Source organism: Mobula hypostoma, chromosome 18, assembly GCF_963921235.1.
Source record: "Mobula hypostoma chromosome 18, sMobHyp1.1, whole genome shotgun sequence".
NCBI classification, from domain to species: Eukaryota; Metazoa; Chordata; class Chondrichthyes; order Myliobatiformes; family Myliobatidae; genus Mobula; species Mobula hypostoma.
The window spans coordinates 9,623,948-9,644,083 of record NC_086114.1 but is presented as its reverse complement, the minus strand read 5'-3'; the positions used below and the strand labels follow the sequence as shown (position 1 = coordinate 9,644,083).

General features: G+C 40.2%; 1 protein-coding gene across 7 annotated transcripts in view; it reads right to left on the bottom strand.

Annotated features, from left to right (window-relative positions):
- dlg5a (discs, large homolog 5a (Drosophila)) overlaps positions 1-19,749 on the bottom strand; it is a 235,166-nt gene extending 215,417 nt beyond the window's left edge. For all 7 annotated transcript variants that reach the window (XM_063070421.1, XM_063070424.1, XM_063070425.1 and 4 more), the window contains exon 1: positions 19,590-19,749. The gene's annotated coding sequence lies outside the window, so the exon portion shown is untranslated. The remainder of the gene's footprint in view (positions 1-19,589) is intronic.
- Between the last annotated feature and the right edge of the window lie 387 nt (positions 19,750-20,136).

Here is a 20,136-nt window from a genome sequence, read left to right as displayed (position 1 = left end):
TCACCTCAGAACTCACAGAACTGAAGTGAGAGCAAGTCATCCTTGACCCTAGGAAGATAGCACAAAACAGACCCATCTTTCTAATTTTAAAATCATGCCTCCTAGACAAGTGAAATGCAGTTCCGCAGAAACACGTTAATCTCTGCTACTTTATCCAAAATACCTTTGCTAATCTGTACATAATACAGAGAGGCTAACAACTTCAATTATAAATGCCTTTACAATCCAGCACAACCACATCTCTAACCAAGAGCCATTCAAGGTGCTTCCACTAAATGATGATTATAATTCTCACAACTTTCCTATGACATCATACCTTGCAGGCTGGCCAGACTAAGACTACGCAAATTAATCCCACAGCCTCCATGGTTTACAGAAATTAGTTATTCAATGTCTTAAATATTAAGCACAGCTAAAGTGAAATGAAAATGTCCAATCATTCAACAGACTTTCTGTAACTCTTAAGCAAATTCAATTAGTCAGATATGTCCTGGTTTTTATGCTTCAAACATACAAGTATTTCATTTTCCTGTACACATTTGCATTTCTAGAGTTTTCTTGTTCTGAAACTAGAATATCAGATGGACTCTTGACCTCACAACCTACTTCATTATGATCTTACACCATATTGTCAAACTGCACTGCACTTTCACTGTAGCTGTTACACTTTATTCTGCATTTTGTCTTTGTTTTATCTTTTTCCACCTCAATGCATTGTGTAATGATTTGATCTGTATGAATAGTACCCCAATACATATGACTTTAATAATCCAATTCCAATTAGACCATAAGACAAAGGAGCTGAATTAGACCATTCGGCTCATCGAATCTCCTCCATCAGTCCATCATGGCTGATTTATTACCCTTCTCAACCAACTCTCCTGCCTCTCCCCATAACCTTTGAAGCCCTTACTAATCAAGAACAAATCAACCTCGGCTTTAAATATACCCAATCTACTAGCCTCCAATTCCCACCATGGATTTAATCAAATCACATAGATTGCTGCAATATTTTGGATATGATTAATGTGCTGTACTAATCTGACAGCGCAACATGAAAATTCATTTTGAACCATAAAGTGGATGCAAAACATTAATCACACCGGTGCATTTCATAAATCCTTCCTGACATTTGATCAAAAGAATTGCTAAGATTCTGGATGAAGAAGAAGCTAAAATCACTTAGATTTATTTTTCAAATGTAATACACAAGAACTTCTAACTATCACAAAATAAAAGACCATTTATGAACACATATATAATTAACCTTTACCATTCTTAATTTTTAAACAATAATTTTGAGTTGATTAACACAAAATGAAACATTGAATGCAAGTCTTATGGTTTTGTTAACATCTGCTAATACAGTAAGTCATACTTGTTTATTGTTTCAACTGAAAACAAAATAACATTAAGGTTGCTTTTTCACAACAAAACTTTTTTTTAAAAAAGTTAAATACATCAGTGGGTCTTATGCACATATCTAGGTAAGCAAGGTTGACACGTTTCCACCCTTGAGTGACATTTGAGCCTCTCAAAAGTCCAACCCTATATCCCCATCACTTGTGGTGGAAACGGGTAAGGCCGGACAGCTGGTGAAGCCACTGGACAGTGGATGCAATGGATTGCAGAAACATTGACAAACTCCAACCATACCATCAACTTCGGAGGACAATGAACGCAGGAGGTCATCAATGTTCTAGCTCCACTTGGAGTTAAGGGGCCCAAATAGTTCATACTTTATTGTTGCCAAACAATTGATACTAGAACGTACAATCATCACAACGATATTTGACTCTGCGCTTCCCGCTCCCTGGATTACAAATTGATAGTAAATATTAAACATTTAAATTATAAATCATAAATAGAAAATAGAACAATGGGAAGTAAGGTAGTGCAAAAAAACCGAGAGGCAGGTCCGGATATTTGGAGGGTATGGCACAGATTCGCGTCAGGATCTGTTCAGCAGTCTTATCACAGTTGAAAAGAAGCTGTTCCCAAATCTGGCCGTACGAGTCTTTAAGCTCCTGAGCCTTCTCCCGGAGGGAAGAGGGATGAAAAGTGTGTTGGCTGGGTGGGTTGTGTCCTTGATTATCCTGGCAGCACTGTTCTGACAATGTGCGGTGTAAAGTGAGTCCAAGGACGGAAGATTGGTTTGTGTGATATGCTGCGCCCTGTTCATGATCTTCTGCTGCTTCTTCCGGTCTTGGACAGGACAACTTCCATACCAGGTTGTGATGCACCCTAGAAGAATGCTTTCTACAGTACACCTATAAAAATTAGTGAGGGTTTTAGGGGATAGGCAAATAAGAATGACAATTGAACTAGATGAAATTTTATAATGGTCCGGGAATTTTGGAAAATAGCTTTTTATCTAAATTCCACATTTAAATTATTTTACATTCACAAACTGCCATGGTGAGACTCAAACATGAAAACATAGATCAATGGTTCCAATCCTGATGCAAGCTCAGTAACTCAACCGCTATATCGCCAGACCACAAGTCCATGGTACTGGATGAAACCTGATGAACCCAACATATTATGTTAGTCACAATACTCAGTAACACCCCAAGCTAAGCATAATTAACACCACATATATTTAATAGATAATAGCTTCATTTACAAGTCTTTGCAGTCCAATCTGTATATAACAATTTATTCATCATTTAGTCAACTTATTGTTAATTTCCACTGATAGAAAGGATTTGGTTAAAGAACAGAGAAGGGGACATCCAGAAAACACCAACTATACAAAATAAAAACTCTCTCCTTCATGTTCTCGACACTTATTGTGCAGATCTGTATATGATGGCAGCAAGTAAACCTGACTCTCCACCCATATTCTTTCACTTTGCATTTACAGATATTACAAATTCTACTTTTTCATCTTTCTACCAACTCACACACTTCACGTAAAAATGACGAAAAAAAATGAAGGGAGTGGATGACAAGGGAGAAAAAAAACATTGCTTGACTACAAAAATATATGGAGATCAATAATTATACAGATCTCAATAAATGTGTGCCAATATCAGAGAACACCTTAAAAAAGGTTTCCACTACCTCAAGCTAAAAGTTGTTTTGCTAGTGTCTAGCTGTGAACAGGGTAGTTTTCTGATTCCAGTGCATTAGAAAAAGCCACAAAGGAAGCAAATTTCGCATTCTATAAGACAGATTGAAAGAATTGCAATTAGAACACACTCAGAAGCACCCAAGGCAACATTAATTACAGTAACTATGTAATCAGTGCAGATGGAAAGATTTGGCATTTGAGTTAATGCATTCAGGTGGAATTCAGCAAACAAGATGTTTATTTAACATTCACTAGACAGCGATTAGTGCTCTAGTCTCATAAATATAATTTGGTAAAAATCAGGCTTCTGAAAATATGTGACACAGATAAGGTACTACTCTGAGAGATGAAGATTTTTTGTAATCATGATTTAGATAATTCCACAATCAAATATGGAAAGAACAGATAGAGATTTAATAATATACAGCCCAACTGTGTAATTGGGGAATTTTCTTTTTAAACTCCACCAATGCTACATTGACCATAATGTTAAATCCTGTGACTGATCTCAGTGACATTTACCCATATCACTCTAGAAGGCAGGGGAAAAGAAAAAGAGATTTACCACAATTCCTGTTTTTAATTGCTACTGACTATGCACATATGGAAAGCTCACATCTGTGGCTTTTGGCAAAGACAAGGTTCGACTTGGCTGAGATGGTCTGTGTGACTGGTTTGCCTGCTGACCTCACAAATGAAGAACGGCCATTTGGCAAACTACAAGACGACTACCAGTGGCTTCAGAATTCTACAAACGAACAAGTTAAAATACAAAGTATATGGATAGACAGAATATCATCATACTGGCATTGAGAAGTGAATTAATGGCATATGTTTCTCAACAAGAAGAAAAAACATGGAAAATATTTATTTTGAATGATTATCATTCATGTAAAAAGAGGAGAAAATATGTACATTTTAAGGGATGCAGTCAAAGACTAATTGAGAACAAAAAAATCCATTTGTTGATGCAACTGGGACTTAGGAGCAGAGGTTGGTAGATTAGGGATTGAGAGGTAAAATAAAATCAACCATGATTGAATGGCAGAGCAGATTCAATGGGCTGAATGGCCTAATTCTGCTCCAATGTCTTAAGGCACCCTTTGATTTGTTAATTTATTTTTCTTCTTCTTCGTATTGGTCTGTCTGTGGGAAGGGCTGTGTTAGAATTTAATGGACACATTCAGACTGTTATTAACAAAATTAGCTTGTTTTAGCTTTTCAATATTGTACAGGAAAACTAATATAATATTATCCAAAAGTATTTAACAGTACATCACACAATATGCACATTTTCAAGCTAAGCCACACAAAATTACATATCTGTTAGTAGAAACTGACCACTCATGGTCCACAAATTGGATTAGGTTTATAATATTAACAATCCCATCTATGTGACATCTATGCACAGGATGTTTCCCAGAATACTTCTTTGAGGGAGATTAAAAATAAAACTACCGCCAGACCATCATACTTCAGTTGATGCCACATGCAAATATAAAATATCACAGGCGTTTTCCATACAGAAGTAGAACAATTCATTCCAATATTAATCTATTTAAACTATTCAAGGTGTAGGACAAATTTGTTATATTCTTTGCAAAGGAAGCTGCTAAATATTTTGCTGAACACAACTTTAATTTGTCTAATATTTGTAAGATGTAAACTGATATCATGCCATCAAAGGATAAAATATTAGCTGTCAACTCATGACTGAGAATTAGCTGTGGGTAATTTAGTAATATAAAAAATGATTGTCTGAAAACATTAATTTTTGCTGCAAGAATATCAAATGGATATGTAAACTGTATTTCATAGCATAGAAATTTATATGTAACTGCTTATTGTACCCCTCTACGTTTAATGTTTAACATATAATAGAATCATTACCTCATTTATACATACGGCACAAAAACAAGTTGTTTGGTCCACATCTTCCATGCCAACTAAGACGCCTATCTACATCAATCCATTTGCCCTTATTAGGCCCGAATCCCTCAATTCCGGTCCTAAGTAACTGTCCAAATGCTTCTTAGATAATGTAATTCTAACTGACTTGACTACCTCCTCTGACAGCTCATTCCAGATATTCACCACCATCTGTGTGGAAAAGGTATCTCGGATTGCCAGATAAACAACACACAAAAAAAATCAGCATCATATTTATTATCACTGACTTGTATAACGTGAAATTTGGTGTTTTGTGGCAGCAATACTGTGCAAAATAATTACTAAAGCAGTATTCATCGACCATTCAGGAATCTGATGACAGAGAAAAGGTTGTTTCTGAATCACTGACTGTCTTCAGGCTCCTGTACCTGCTCCCTGATGAAAAGGGCATGTCCCAGATGATGATCATCCTACCTTCAGTGATGGATATCCCACTCACAACTGAAAATGTTACTGAGCAACTTATTTGCACAAAATGTGTATCCACAGCTAAATGTTGACAGACATTTAAAAAAAGCATGCAAGTTCTTACCCTCCACTATCAGACTTCTGAATAGTCCATGAACCCATGAACACCACTCGATGGGCTGAATAGCCTAATCCTGCTCCTATGACTTATCGTCTTATGTTCCTTTGCAAATCCTATTTATTTTTTGTGACATATGATCATTTTAAGTTTTGTACTGTATCACTGCCAAAAAAACAACAAACATCACGGCATATCAGAATCACCGGTTTATTATCACCAGCATGCGTCGTGAAATTTGTTAACTTAGCAGTAGCAATACAGCTCAATATGATAATACAGAAAGAAAATATAAGTAAATCAATTACTGTAAGTATATTTGTGTATATTAAATATACATTTTTTAAAAAGTGAGGTAGTGCTTATGGGTTCAATGTCCATTTAGGAATCCTATGGCAGAGGGGAAGAAGCTGTTCCTGAATTGCTGAGTGTGTGCCTTCAGGTTTCTGTACCTCCTTCCTGATGGTAACAGTGAGAAGAGGGCATGCCCTGGGTGATGGCATCCTTATGTTGCCTTTCCAAGGTACCGTTCCTGGAAGATGTATTGGATACTACGGCGACTAGTACACAAGATGGAACTGACTAATTTTACAACTTTCTGTAGCTTCTTTCGGTCCTGTGCAGAAGCATTCCGCGCCCCCCCCCCCCCGCACACACACACCCACACACCAGACACTGATGCAGCCATGGTACATCTATAGAAGTCTGAGTGTTTTAGGTGAGAAACCAAATCTCTTCAAACTGCAAATGAAGTATAGCCACTGTCTTGCCTTCTTTATAGCTGCATCGATATATTGGGACCAGGTTAGATCCTCAGAGATCTTGACACCCAGGAACTTGAAATTGATCACTCTCTCCACTTCAGATCCCTCTTTGAGGATCCGTTTGTGTTCCCTCATCTTACCCTTCCTGAAGTCCACAATCAGCTCTTTCATCTTACTGACACTGAGTGCAAGGTTGTTGTTGCGACACCACTCCACTAGCTAGTATACCTTGTTCCTGTATGCCGTCTAATCTCCATCTGAGATTCTACCAACAATGGTCATATCATCAGCAAATTTATAGACGGTGTTTGAGCTATACCTGGCCACATAGTCATGTGTGTAGAGGGAGTACAGCAGTGTGCTAAGCACGCACCCCCAAGGTACACCAGTGTTGATCATGAGCAAGGAGGAGATAGTATCACCAATCTGCACAGACTGTGGTCTGCCAGTTAGGAAGTCGAGGATCCAATTGCAGAGGGAGGTGCAGAGGCCCAGGTTCTGTAGCTTATCGAGCAGGACTGTGGGAATGATGGTGTTAAACATTGAGCTATAATCAACGAACAGCATCCTGACATAGGTGTTTGCATTGCCCAGGTGATGCAAGGCTGTATTAAGAGCCATCGAGATTGCACCTGCCATAGGCCTATTGTGTGGGTCCAGGTCCTTGCTGAGGCAGAAGTTCATTCTAGTCATAACCAACCCCTCAAAGCATTTCATCACCGTAGATATGAATGCTGTTGGCAGATAATCAGTAAGGCAGCTCACACTACTCTACTTAGGCACTCGTATAATAGTTGGCTTTTTGAAACAGGTGGGAACTTCCAACCTCCTTACCTACAGAAAGTTCTTTGTACCATAAAAGCTGTGGATACTCTTTGACCTGACCCCAGCAAGCTATTTGTGTAACTGCCCACAATCCCATTCAACTGAGGAGCATATTAACTCATTGTGATATTCAATTCTGTAAATTATCATTCACACACAGGCAGTTCCATATTCAAATATTCCACATTCCAGTATCAATCCTGTAAAAGAAAAGTTCCTAATCTGGGATTGGAGATGGTGGCAGCAGTGGCAATCATCTCCAATCTCAAATCTCTTTACACCCCTCCCATCACTCCCCAATATATCAAAGTTAAGAGTAGAGCAGGTTGAATATCAAAAATATTTTTTTATGTATTTGGTTGGTTTTGAGGATTCCCAAATCTTTACAAAATGGTACCCTGTGAATCATCAAGTGTTCCTAAAGAGGGTTATGTATTTTACCATTGGAACCAATGGGGCTTTCATTCAAAATGGGTTGGGAACCTCTGATCTATGGTCAGTATACTGGACCTTCTACACTGTGTGTATTGACAGTTTCAAGAGAAATAAACAAGGGAATTTTTTTTTAAGATAATACTGTAACAGGGTCTATCACAAGCAAGAGAAAATCTGCAGATGCTGAAAATCCAAGCGACAGCCTCAAAATCCTGGAGGAACTCAACAGGGCAGGCAGTACCTATGGAAACAGAGTACAGTCGACGTTTCGGGCTGAGAGCCTTCAGCAGGACTGGAGAAAAAAGATGAGGAATAGAGTATCAGTTGTTTTAAACTAAACTCATTTAAGAGTTACTCCATCACACCCTGACCAATATTCCAAAATGACTAACCTGTCCCCATAGTCCTCCAAGGCTTTTTCACTTTGCAAGTACATCAACTACACTCAGAAATAAAACTAGACCATTCATTCACCTTCTGAAATGCTGAAATTGCAGTTCAGTATTTTACAAAACTGATACACGCTGTAAACCATTTGTTTTAATAACTGCAACACAATATGTCCTTTAAGAATCCATAAAGTACCTACTGGTTTTACCATATGCTTATTCTGGTTATAACAGGAAGAATCCTTGCCTCTTCTGGACTGTGTTATAACAATAAGACAGCTTAGATTCAAAACTTACTCAATTTCGAATCTTTAAATTCCAAACTGCATTAGACACTGCTAGTTACAACAGATCAAAAATATCCAAAGTGCGAGCCTTCTGGTTTCACTTGCAAAATATTCAGAAATGGACACTAATGAAAGATACTGGATGAACAAAATGATATTTAAGTCTCATATTTACATATCCAGTTCATAGAAAAAAAAGAGGGCTCTTAAATTTCCCATACAATCCAAATTGTAATTGCTAAAGACAACATCAATAAATCTTGGATCAAATCAGAAATTGTTAGTAATTTGATTCTCAACTTGGAAGAAAACAGCCACAATTACGAAGGAAAAAATAATGATTGCCTAGGATTTTGATATGGATCCTTTAAAATGAAGGGTCTTGGCCCAAAATGTCGACTGTTTATTCCTGTCGGTAGATGCTGCCCAACCTGCCGAGTTCTTCCAGTGTTTAGTGCGTGTTACACTGGATTTCCATTATGTGCAGAATCGCTTGTGTTTGTGAATACGGATTTTTTTTCCATCTTCAGGACTTACCGAAGGAGTTGACTCATTGGCAGGATTCGTCTAAATAGAGTCAGCCACCCTCTAGAACTCTGGCAAGCTCCACCTTAGTTATGGGTAAAACTTGACAGATGTTATGATAAGAACTTCAAAAGAACAACCCCTCTGCTCCTGTAATTCATAATGCTTCTAAAATTAAATAATTTAAAATGCAATTACTTATGTGGACAAATGAAGCAGTCCTTCTACAAAATTCAAGTGAGATTAATGACCAGTTAACCTAACTGGAACATGCACACACGATTTGAATATTCCATCTCAACTGAGGAGTGCCGTACATCATTAATGTAGTATTCCTCACAACGCTGCAAGTGAATATCAGACAATTCCAAGCAGGCTTCTGATTCAAGATTCAACTGCTAATTAATGAAACTAGCACTCCCTATGCATTTATTCTGAAAATATCAGCAACATTGGGATACAGGCTCCAATATATTTTTAAAGCATTTTCTGTCCCAGCTTAGGAGCAGGATAACTAATAAAGTTTATGGTTCAAGAATGAAATCTGAAGGAAGTTTCATGAATTTCATCACAAGTGCTGTGTTAAGAAAATAACTTAAATTTATGTCATGATCTGCATTACCTCAGGACATCCCAAAGCACAGGACAGTATTTTCATACAAGAAATACAATAGTCTTCAGTATCTTAGAAAAAGAATACTACAAAGTCTGATTAATATTTTAGTGATATGCAATTGAGGGAATATCCTTCCATCACTGCTTTTGAGGCAGTAGCATAGAATTGTTCAAGTCCAACAGAGATGGCAGATCTGACCTTTTTAAACCATCTTACTCAAAACACCACAAGTAACAGAACATCACTTGAATTGAATTGACTTTATTTCTTACATCCTTCACATACACGAGTAAAAGTCTTTACATTACGTCTCCGTCTAAATGTGCAATGTGCAATCATAGTAATTTATAATAAATAGAACAGTCAATGTAATATACAGTACACTCAAATCAGCGCGAGATAATCAGTCTGATAGTCTGGTGAAAGAAGCTGTCCCAAAGCCTGTTGGTCCTGGCTTTTATGCTGTGGTATCGTGTCCCAGATGGTAGCAGCTGGAATAGATTGTGGTTGGGGTGACTCGGGTCCCCAATGATCCTACGGGTCCTTTTTTACACACCTGTCCTTGTAAATGTCCTGAATCATGGGAAGTTCACAACTACAGATGCACTGGGCAGTCCACACCACTCTCTGCAGAGCCCTGCAATTAAGAGAGGTACAGTTCCCAAACCAGGCAGTGATGCAGCCAGTCAGGATGCTCTCAATTGTGCCCCTATAGAAAGTTCTTAGGATTTGGGGGCCCATACCAAACTTCCTCAACTGTCTGAGGTGAAAGAGGCGCTGTTGTGCCTCTTTCACCACACAGCTGGTGTGTACAGACCACTTGAGGTCTTCGGTGATGTGGATGCCGAGGAACTTAAAGCTGTTTACCTTCTCAACCCCAGATCCACTGATGTCAATAGGGGATCACTTCTATGGGATTCAACTGCTATATCAGTTCAAATCAGTGCTCAGGTTTTGATAACTATACTTAAACCTTCCTCAGAGGTAAGGCTGCTAACCACTCAAACATCCATGAATGACAAGATACAAAAAAATGAGTCAACAACTTTGATGGCTGATGACTTGATACAGATCTTCAAGATTAGGAAGGGTTGTGGGACAATATTATTGTTTCTGGAGATTGGTGCTAATGTAAAGGAAGAAAAAGTTACAAAGATGGCAGTACAAATGTAGAATTCACCACACCACCAATAAGCTTATGAAGCAAAGTTTCCAAAAATGCTTTTAAACTTACAAACTGTTGTTTTATGAAAAGGAATGTAAAGATGTATAATACATCCATCTGACAGCCTTCCTGCTTTTAATAACAGGTCCCAATCCAAGATATATTTTGATGCTGATTTTGACATCTGAAAAATCAGACTTTTGAATGCTTGCAGATGTCTTTACATGCATGTCATTGCTTAAAAATTAATAAAAATGCCACACTGGAACCAAATAAAGTTAAACAAGCATTGAATAAAGTATCAAGACACGATCAGATAAATGTTTAATTCTGGTCTGTCACAGTCCAAGACCTATGCAAGACTACAGTCAGTGTGTACATTTCGCAGATATGTCAACAGAAAAAGAAGTATCAAAGTAGCTTGTGCATTCCTCATAAGAAACAATTTTGAAGATAATTACAGATTCTGAAATTTTATTCGAACTGTAAATACAGCTGTTACAGATTTATACCTTAAAACACAGGTATCAGATTACATTATATATATAAAAAAACAAATTGATATTTACAATCAACACCTGAACAGAGTCTGCAATAGCCTACAGTGGATGGAGTGGGAAACAATGCCTTTGCACAAACCTTAATCACAGAACTCAGCTGCAGGATTGCAATCAATGAACTTTAATAGTTTCATTATAAGTATTTTCTTAAATAGCCTTATCGTATTAAAAGTAAAATTGATTAACCTTAACTCACATGGTGAGATCAAAAATATGAATAATTATGTCAAGTGTTATCACAAAAGAAATTATCTGGCTGCTGGAACATAAAATGCAGCAGGATTTTGTATCATTTCAAAATTCTCTGTACCGTCTAGAGAAGTCAAATGAATCATGATAATACAAATTATTTGCAATCCGTAGCACGTATCTCACAAGGATGAGATCATGATGTGGCCACCCTTCCCCAAGCTTTGATTGGAGAACATCCCAAGCGCTCATGCCTCCTCATCAGTGACAATGTGATAAAAAGGATGTGAATAAAAATACACTAGTCATACTTTCCAACAGTCATGAGTTTCAGGTAAAATGGTGCACTGTCATTGTTGCAGTACTGAGAGAAATCTGTGTAGCCAAAAAGCAGATAAACCAAAATCCAAGGTGGATGACAATGCAGAGCAGACGGGTGCCCCTGATCAATAATAAACCCCTCAACTAATATTTTTCACATTTCTCTAAGGATACTGATCAGTTTTGTGTGTTTAATGTGTGCTACACCCTTAATTACACATATTTTCTCAGACACATGCTGGTGATAATAAACCTGATTCTGAATACAATATCTTTTTTGATAATATTTTGAATCTTCAGGTGATGTGAAGTCTCTGTCTGTATTGGTGTATCTAACTAGGACATTGGCTCAGCCTGTCTGTTTTTACCTCTTTATCCTCCACACCCCACCCCCGCCCCCAGAAGTGGAGGAAATGCCCAGCTTGACCTGTCAGAATACATTCCTATTCTGCATTTTGCAACTGCTGCTTTTTTTATCATGAGAAAATCTGTAGATGCCGGACATCCAAGCAACACACACAAGATGTTGGAGGAACTCAGCAGGCTAGGCAGTATCTATGGAAAAGAGACTGGACTTTCCTGATGAAGGGTCTTGGATCGAAACATCGACTGTATACTTTTCCATAGATGCTGCCTGACCTGCTGAGATCCTCAAGCATTTTGTGTCCATTGCTGCATTCTTATGTCTATGTTCTCAGTCTCTAAATGCCCTTATTCACTCATCCACTAGATCCCCTTGTTCACTAAATTATCTGTATAATTTGCCAATTTTTACTCTATCAGAGACATCCCACCTTCCCTGCAGCTTATTGAAGTTCTTTTCCCTCCTTCACAGTACTAACTTAATACGTCTGTTTTCCCATAGATATAACCTGAGGTTAATTTGCTTTATGTTTCTTTGACATGGAAAATGTCCAGGGAGCACTGAACTTGGCTCTCTCAGACAGGACAGGCCTGACCTGCTGGAGGCATACAACACTAGCTTCTGACACCATGACAGAATCCAGTAGAAAGGGCAAGATCACCCTCATCTACATGTAGAAAGAAAAAGGAATTATCAACTGAATCCAGTCTACCCTCAGACAGACAAATCACTCAGACTAAAACAATGCCACACCAGCAATTCACCCTCACAGTGGTTGGCAAAAACCTGATGATCAGTAAGAGCTGCTCTCATTGTCGTAGCATGTAGCTTAAGAGTTCCATTCCCAATTACTGTACCACAGCAATCAGCTGAATCATCTTTTCCTCTAGAGACCCAGAATGGATCATGTTGTGATTTTAAAGTATTTGGGACAGAATAGGAAGAAACATATTCACAGGCGAGATTCTTACGGCAACTTTGTGTGTGGCTGCATGAAGCTTTGAATTGAGCCAAGTACACAAATGGCAAATACCATTACCTGCTGAGTTTCTATCGGCCCTTTCTGCGAAGCATGGGCCTGATCTTGTCACAGTGCCTGTCTTTCAAAGAAAAGTTTCTGCAGAAAAACATTGCTGCTTCATCAGTCCTTCATGCAATAGTCAGGAGAATGCCCTGACAGCCCTGAGATTTGACTTGGGATATCCTTTTGAATGGTATAACTGAAGCCTCATCACCAGTACTCGCAAACAAACACCAAGACCTGGTACTGAAATCAGCTCTCCCCTTCAGATCCTTCCTGCGTATTCAGAGTTTCAGTCTCACCGTATGCTTCCCTTAAAATGGCAATGGTGTGGATGAAACTAATGTCCAGCTCCTCGCAGACTCTGCATTTGCCAAGGTCTGGGAAAGAATGGCATGGTCCTTGTCACATTTCACTCCCAGCAGTACATAACAGAGGACTCTGCAATCAATAGATTGCTCTCAGGGACACATACTGAGACAAACATCAATTGCTGCTGTTAGATCAGAAATTGATCAAAAGATGCCCTTGGGCTGACAAAAACTTATTGGCCTTCCAATAAAAAGAGAGATTTTAAAGTGCAGGTGAACACATTGAAGGACACTGCGAATGCTCAGTAGAGAAGGACCACAGTCTAGGGTTTGCCACTCCTGGTCATTGATAAGCTGAACCCTGCATAATAGCCTTTCTAATACTTCATAGGTACACTGTTTATAGAGAAAAACATGCGAAAAAAAACATTTCCCTTGCACTGTAAGAGAATGCACTGAATTGATGGCAAAGCAAGTTTAGAGAAAGCTGCATAAATGAATATAAAGAAATCTATTTATGAAATTAAGAACAGTTCCGATCAGTATTACATTACTGCGATTAGGAATTTATCACGTACTAATTGGATGCCACAATTAACACAAGTGACAATACTTTAATTATGAAAGATGTTCCATCGCTCCTACATTTGCTGTGTATTTAGCATATCCAGCAAGCAAGAGAATCACAATGAACTCTGCATGCTCAGGAAGAAAAAGCCAGAACATTTCTCCAATTTCCTCTCAACTGTAAACTAACCTTGCACTTTGATTCTGCAAGCACAACTTTCCATCATAATTTATCTTCCAGAATATTCTTCGGATCTGTGTCTAGCAGTATTACAAATTTGACAGTAAGTAAACATGAGTTGTTATAAATATTCTCATGTTCCTCAACTACAGAACCATTCCTTCCCTCAACTTTTATTTTTGTTTATAGAAATAAAACACAGAAAAGGCTGTTCCGGCCCAACAAGCCACACCACCTAGCAACCCACCTACTTAACCCAAGCTTAATCGCAGGACAATTTACAATGACCAACTAACTCACTAACCAGTACATCTTTGGGCCATGGGAAGAAATCAGAGCATCTGGAAGAAGCCCATGCAGTCACAGGGAAGAATGTAGTACTAAGTCCTTACCGATGGCATCGTTATTGAACTCTGAACTCCAACAACCCAAGCGGTAATAGTGTTACACTAACCACTAACCATGGCACTGGCCAAATTGTCACCTTGTAAACTACTGTACAATGAAAAAGTGTTGAGTATTCTTTGCAAGCAACTAACAAAAATTTAAAACACAAAATGAAATCTGATTAGCAAATCTTTCACTTGTAACATACAAATGTAAATTTAATGCTTTAGTTTTACTTGCATGTTCCTTAATTCAAAGCCTCACCAACAGCCACAAATGAAACATCATCCCCCTCTCTTATCCTTGCTGGCAGCTGCAGCCTCACCTTTGTAAACAAAAGCATTCAAACAGAAAGGTACACAATCATACATGCAAATTTCTCTCTTTCATCCAAAGAATCAATTACACATAGACATCTAAGCAAAGACATAACAGCACAATATTCCCTCAGAGCTGTGCAAGGACAGATAGAGTCAATTTGCACACTGGCTGTGCACACACAGATTTAAAGTTCTATTCAGAAACAGATACAAAACCTTTTTTTTACTCAAATGCAGGATCGTGAAAAGCTCCTGTACTCGTTTGCAGACTTTCTCACACAAGGAAACACAAGAACTCTTGCACAGGTACACGCTACGACATAACAAAGTAGCACACGCTTTCGCAAACTGGCAGGTTCAGACATGCTCATGGCATCACTGAAGCACAAGTACAGAATCACCCATATACATTGTCTGACAGCGAGACCAACATAGACAAAATATATTCTCGTAAGGTGGCACATGCTTCCTCTTGTCAACCACATAAAAAATGAAGATATCACCCTTGTAGGTGTAGACCAATTTCCCTACCTTGGCAGCATTCTCTCCTCAAAAGTAGGCATCAACTCAGATTAGTCACTGCCTGCGTAGTGTTAGTGGAGCCTATGCAAGATTAAGGAAAAGAGTCTTTGAAGACCACGACCTCCAGGTCCAAACAAAAAGTTGTCCTTTCTACTGAATGGAGTTGAATCATGGACAACCTACAATATGCACCAGAAAGCCCTGGAAAATTATCAAAGAGCTTTACAAAAGATTTTGAGAATCAGCTGGAAGGACAGACGCACTAACACCAGTGTTCTGGGGAAGGCCAACATGAACAGCATCTCCACCATGATAAAAGCCATGCCAACACCGATGGATAGGTCATGTCATCTGGATGCCTAAATCACACCTCCCCAAACATATCCTTTACTCACAGTTGAAGGAAGGTCAGTGAGCCACTGGTGGACAAGGGAAACACTTCAAAGATAACATCAAAATCAGCCTGAAGAAATTCAACATTACATCTAAACACTGGGAAGATAATGTACTCAATAGATTTATTATAGGCATCCATTAGTCTCGTGAGACCATGGATTTGCACCTTGGAAGGTTTCCAGGGTGCAGGCCTGGGCAAGGTTGTATGCAAGACGGGCAGTTGCCCATGCTGCAAGTCTCCCCTCTCCACACCACCGATGTTGTCCAAGGGAAGGGCAAGGACCTATACAGCTTGGCACCAGTGTCATCGCAGAGCACTGTGTGGTTAAGTGCCTTGCTCAAGGACGCAACACGCTGCCTCAGCTGAGGCTCGAACTAGCGACCTTCAGATCACTAGACCAACGCCTTAACCACTTGGCCACGCGCCAACACTCAACAGATACACCTGCAGGAAATCGGTTCAAGAGGAGGCTGCGCTACATGAGAGCGACCTTCGCTGTGCAGCAGAGAATAAGTGGCAGATATGAAAGGAGGGACTGAACAACCAAAAGACCCAACCACTAACCAACAGCCACTACTTACAGATGCCCACACTGTACCAGAGTATGTGGATCCCAGATCGGTCTCCACAGTGGCCTGAGTACCCAGCAACAGACACCCCCTTCAGAGAACATTTTACTCGACTCAAGTGATCGCATTACTACTACGACATGCTTCCCCAATCTCACACACTCATTCAGAATTTCATAGGCAGATATCATTACTCAGTTAAATTAGCACCATGAATGTCATTCTATTTTCAGTATCTCTCAAGTAAAGAAATGCATTACTATGTCAACAGGCAAAAGCTGTCTCTGGCTCTGAGATGGATACAAGCAATGGAAAACATACATAAATTGCAGTTTTATTCTCATAAATCACCAATACACAGACAGAATGACCATTCCAATGTCTGTTCTGTGCAGACAAATGTCCATTCAGCTACATATTGGGGCCAGCTCCTGTAATGCTAGAATGTACATCACACTCATGCAGAAAGTCACACATAAACATACACAAAGTTAGGCACCAATAGAGACAAAGCATAGGTAAACAACCTCAGTCTCAAAAATCAGACAAGTGTACAAATACATTTTCCAAAAGACAAGCTTGTCTTTCATCACAGAAACAGGGAATTTCAACAGGACTCTCAAAACTCCAAAAAAAGACTCAAAAACAGTTACTTTCCCAAGCATTAAACTTTAGTTCCTTAAGGTAGTCATAGCCGGGACTGGTCGTGGGAATAAGATCCCACTACCTATTAAATGCTCACAATGGCGCGTGTCTCAAATAGCATCTGACAACCAAGTCCATCTCCTGGCATTCACATGTGGCTACTAAGCCCAGAAGAACCGTTTCTATGAACAGAAGGGGCAAAAGCAGGTTATTGGCATCTCAAAAATCAGTCGATTCGGGCAGATGGAGCTCGTCAACCACGGTTGACAACTCATCTAGGAGAAGGAAAACTGATCTCAAACCTCTACTGCCTTGTGGCTATGCCTCATGGAGAAGGCTTCGGGAGTGAACCGCAAGGAAAATTCTGGAGCTGGAGTCCCTATGGCAGTCCTACGTTGAGTTCAATGCTGACTGTCAACTCCTGCAATGCCACTGGTGCTAAACTGTATCAGTCTCTGCCATTCCTTTGGATTCGTCAGCTGCATGGAGAGGGGGAGCCTGCTGCACAGGCAACAGCTTGCTCTCCATATCATACTGCCCTGGCTTGCGTATGACTTAAGACAGCTAGGACACAATATCCATGGTCAACCCTACCAACAGAGAGCTTCAGAAGGCTGATCGACATATCCGCCCACTAATACACACCCCTCCACACCACCACCAGTACTTTATCATTTCCTGTCAATCATCTTATGTACAGACACTGCTGTGTTTGCGTCACTTTATGGACATACAATTAATGTATTTTATTTTGTTTTTTAAATTATTATTGTTCCCTTTATTTTATTGTGTTTTTTTTGAGCTGCATCGGAGCTGGAGTAACAATTATTTTGTTCTCCTTTACATTTGTGTACTGGTACACTTTGCATGATTCATGAACATCTTCTTCCCCTTTGCCTTCAGATTTCTCAATGGACACTGAACCCTACCTCACTACTTTCTTGCATTACTTTTTTAAACTAACTTGTTAAATTAAAGGACTGTCTTATTTCTTACTGTAATTCACAGTTTTTATTATGTATTGCAATGCACTGCTGCCGTATAACAACAAATTTCACAACATATGCCCATGATATTAAACCTGATTCTAGTTCTGAAATGACATTAAACAACACTGAATAAGAACTGGATTACTACCAAGATTCAAGATTCAAAAAACTTTATTGTCATTCTAACTGTACTTCAGCTCTGCAGGGCAGAATGAGACAGCGTTTCCCAGGAGCAGTGCAATCATAACAAACGCAACACTAAGTATTAAACATAATAAATAGTAAAACACAACAGCCACATGTCAGTTAAAATCAAGTTATAAGTGTCCAGTGCAAGTTAAAAGTGTCCAAAGCAGAGTCAGGTAGAGCAGCTATTTAGCAGTCTGACTGTCTGTGGGAGGAAGCTGTTTAGTAGCCTTGTGGCTTTAGTTTTGATGCTCCTGTAACGTTTGCCTGATGACAGAAGAACAAACAGTTCATGGAGAGGGCGTGAGGGGTCTTTAATGATGTACCGTGTCTTCTGGAGGCATCGACTCTGAAAGAGGTCTTCGACAGAAGGTGGGGAGACCCCAATAACCTTGTCTGCTTCCCTAACCACCATATATAAAAACGAGAGACACAAGAGTAGAACTTCTTAGATTAAGACATCCCAACGCAGATGTTCACCTGAAACACCAACAACCTCTACAGACACTGCTTAACCTGTTGTGTTTCTCCAACAATTAGTTGTTTCTATTCCCCCCACCGAAAAAAAGATCATATATTCTGACCTTATGCATTCAAACACATGCACAAGATGAGTAGTAGATCAGGTAGAGAGTAGAGTGGGAACTAAATGGGTGAGATTGGTGAGTCACATAATGGGGAAAAAGAGGGCAGGGAGAGGAGTGATCAGGGTCAGGTGAACGTAAAGTGAGAGAGGTGGGCAAGGAAGATGCTGCATAGGGAGGGGTACAAGGAAATAGAGAGTAGGGGTACGATGACACCGCTGCAGACGACAAGCGTAGGAAGTTGTTTAGAGGGGATGTTTTGGGGAGTGTAGGCGGAATGAAGACCATGGAGAACTGCTGGATTGTGGGGGAGGGAGTGAGGATCTGCCGGTGAGGATGTAGTAACTGCTGGATGAATGAGGAGGGTGTATAGAGAGTTCGGCAGGAAGGTTGCACGAAGACGACAATGAATTGGGGGGATGACTTGCTGGAAATGATCCAAGGAAGGGATGTGCAGGTGGTGGTTGCCGAGAGTGTGTTGTGTTTGGGGGGTTATCTGCAGGAGATAACGTGCGGGAGTTGTTGTGCAGGGGAGTGTTATGTTGGAAGATGATCTTTTCGGGAAGTGTGTGGTGGTTGTGTTGGGCTGATCTACGGGAGATGATGAGCAGGGGGAGTTGTGTTAGGGTGATCTGCGCGACAAAAAAGTGTGTTGTGATTTGTAGGGAATGATGTGCAGGAGAGTGTTGTGTTGGGGTGATCTGCACGATATGCTGTGCAGGAAGGGGTGATTAATAGGAGACGATGTGCAGGGGTGGTGTTGAGTAAAGAGGTGATCCGCAGGAGATGATGTGCATGGGGTGCGGGAGTCTGCGATGGCTTTGGCAGTGGTGGGGACACACAGCGAACACCCACCCACCCTGCCCCCGGGCGGGCCGCTGCCACCACGGACACTCCCAGCACCGCCCTCCCGCTTACCTTAGCGCTCCCCAGCGATCCTCTGTTATCTGCTCTGCAATGAACTTGAATGGCGAGAAGCCGGCGCTGCTCGGTACCGGTAACAGAGGCCGTTCCTCGGCCCCATTCCCGCTCCGAGGGCGCGCTGTCTCTCTCCGCTCGGCCACTGCGTGACGCCAACTCCAGGCGCTAGTTACGCATGCGCGCAGGTCGGGGAGGGCAAAACTGAGCGCAACTCCCCACTGCGCGTGCGCAGGTAACTCCGGGCTTGGTGCGTTGACGTACCGAACCTCGCAGGGATCGCACATTGCGCAGGCGCGACTGCTCATCTGCCGGCTGGAGCAGACGGTAACCCAACTCGGCTTTTTTTTTGCTGCGCAAGCGCCTTTCATTTTATTCGATGTTAAAGTGCGTTGATGTGATGGCAACGGGTTCTCACACATAAGTATATGAAAACTGGAGTAAGAGTACAACAATTTGTGATTATTGCGTTTATTTCCCCTTTCTTGCTGATGGGCCTTATGTATGCAGTTTCAGGCCAAGTTTTCTACATTGTATAATCAAGACC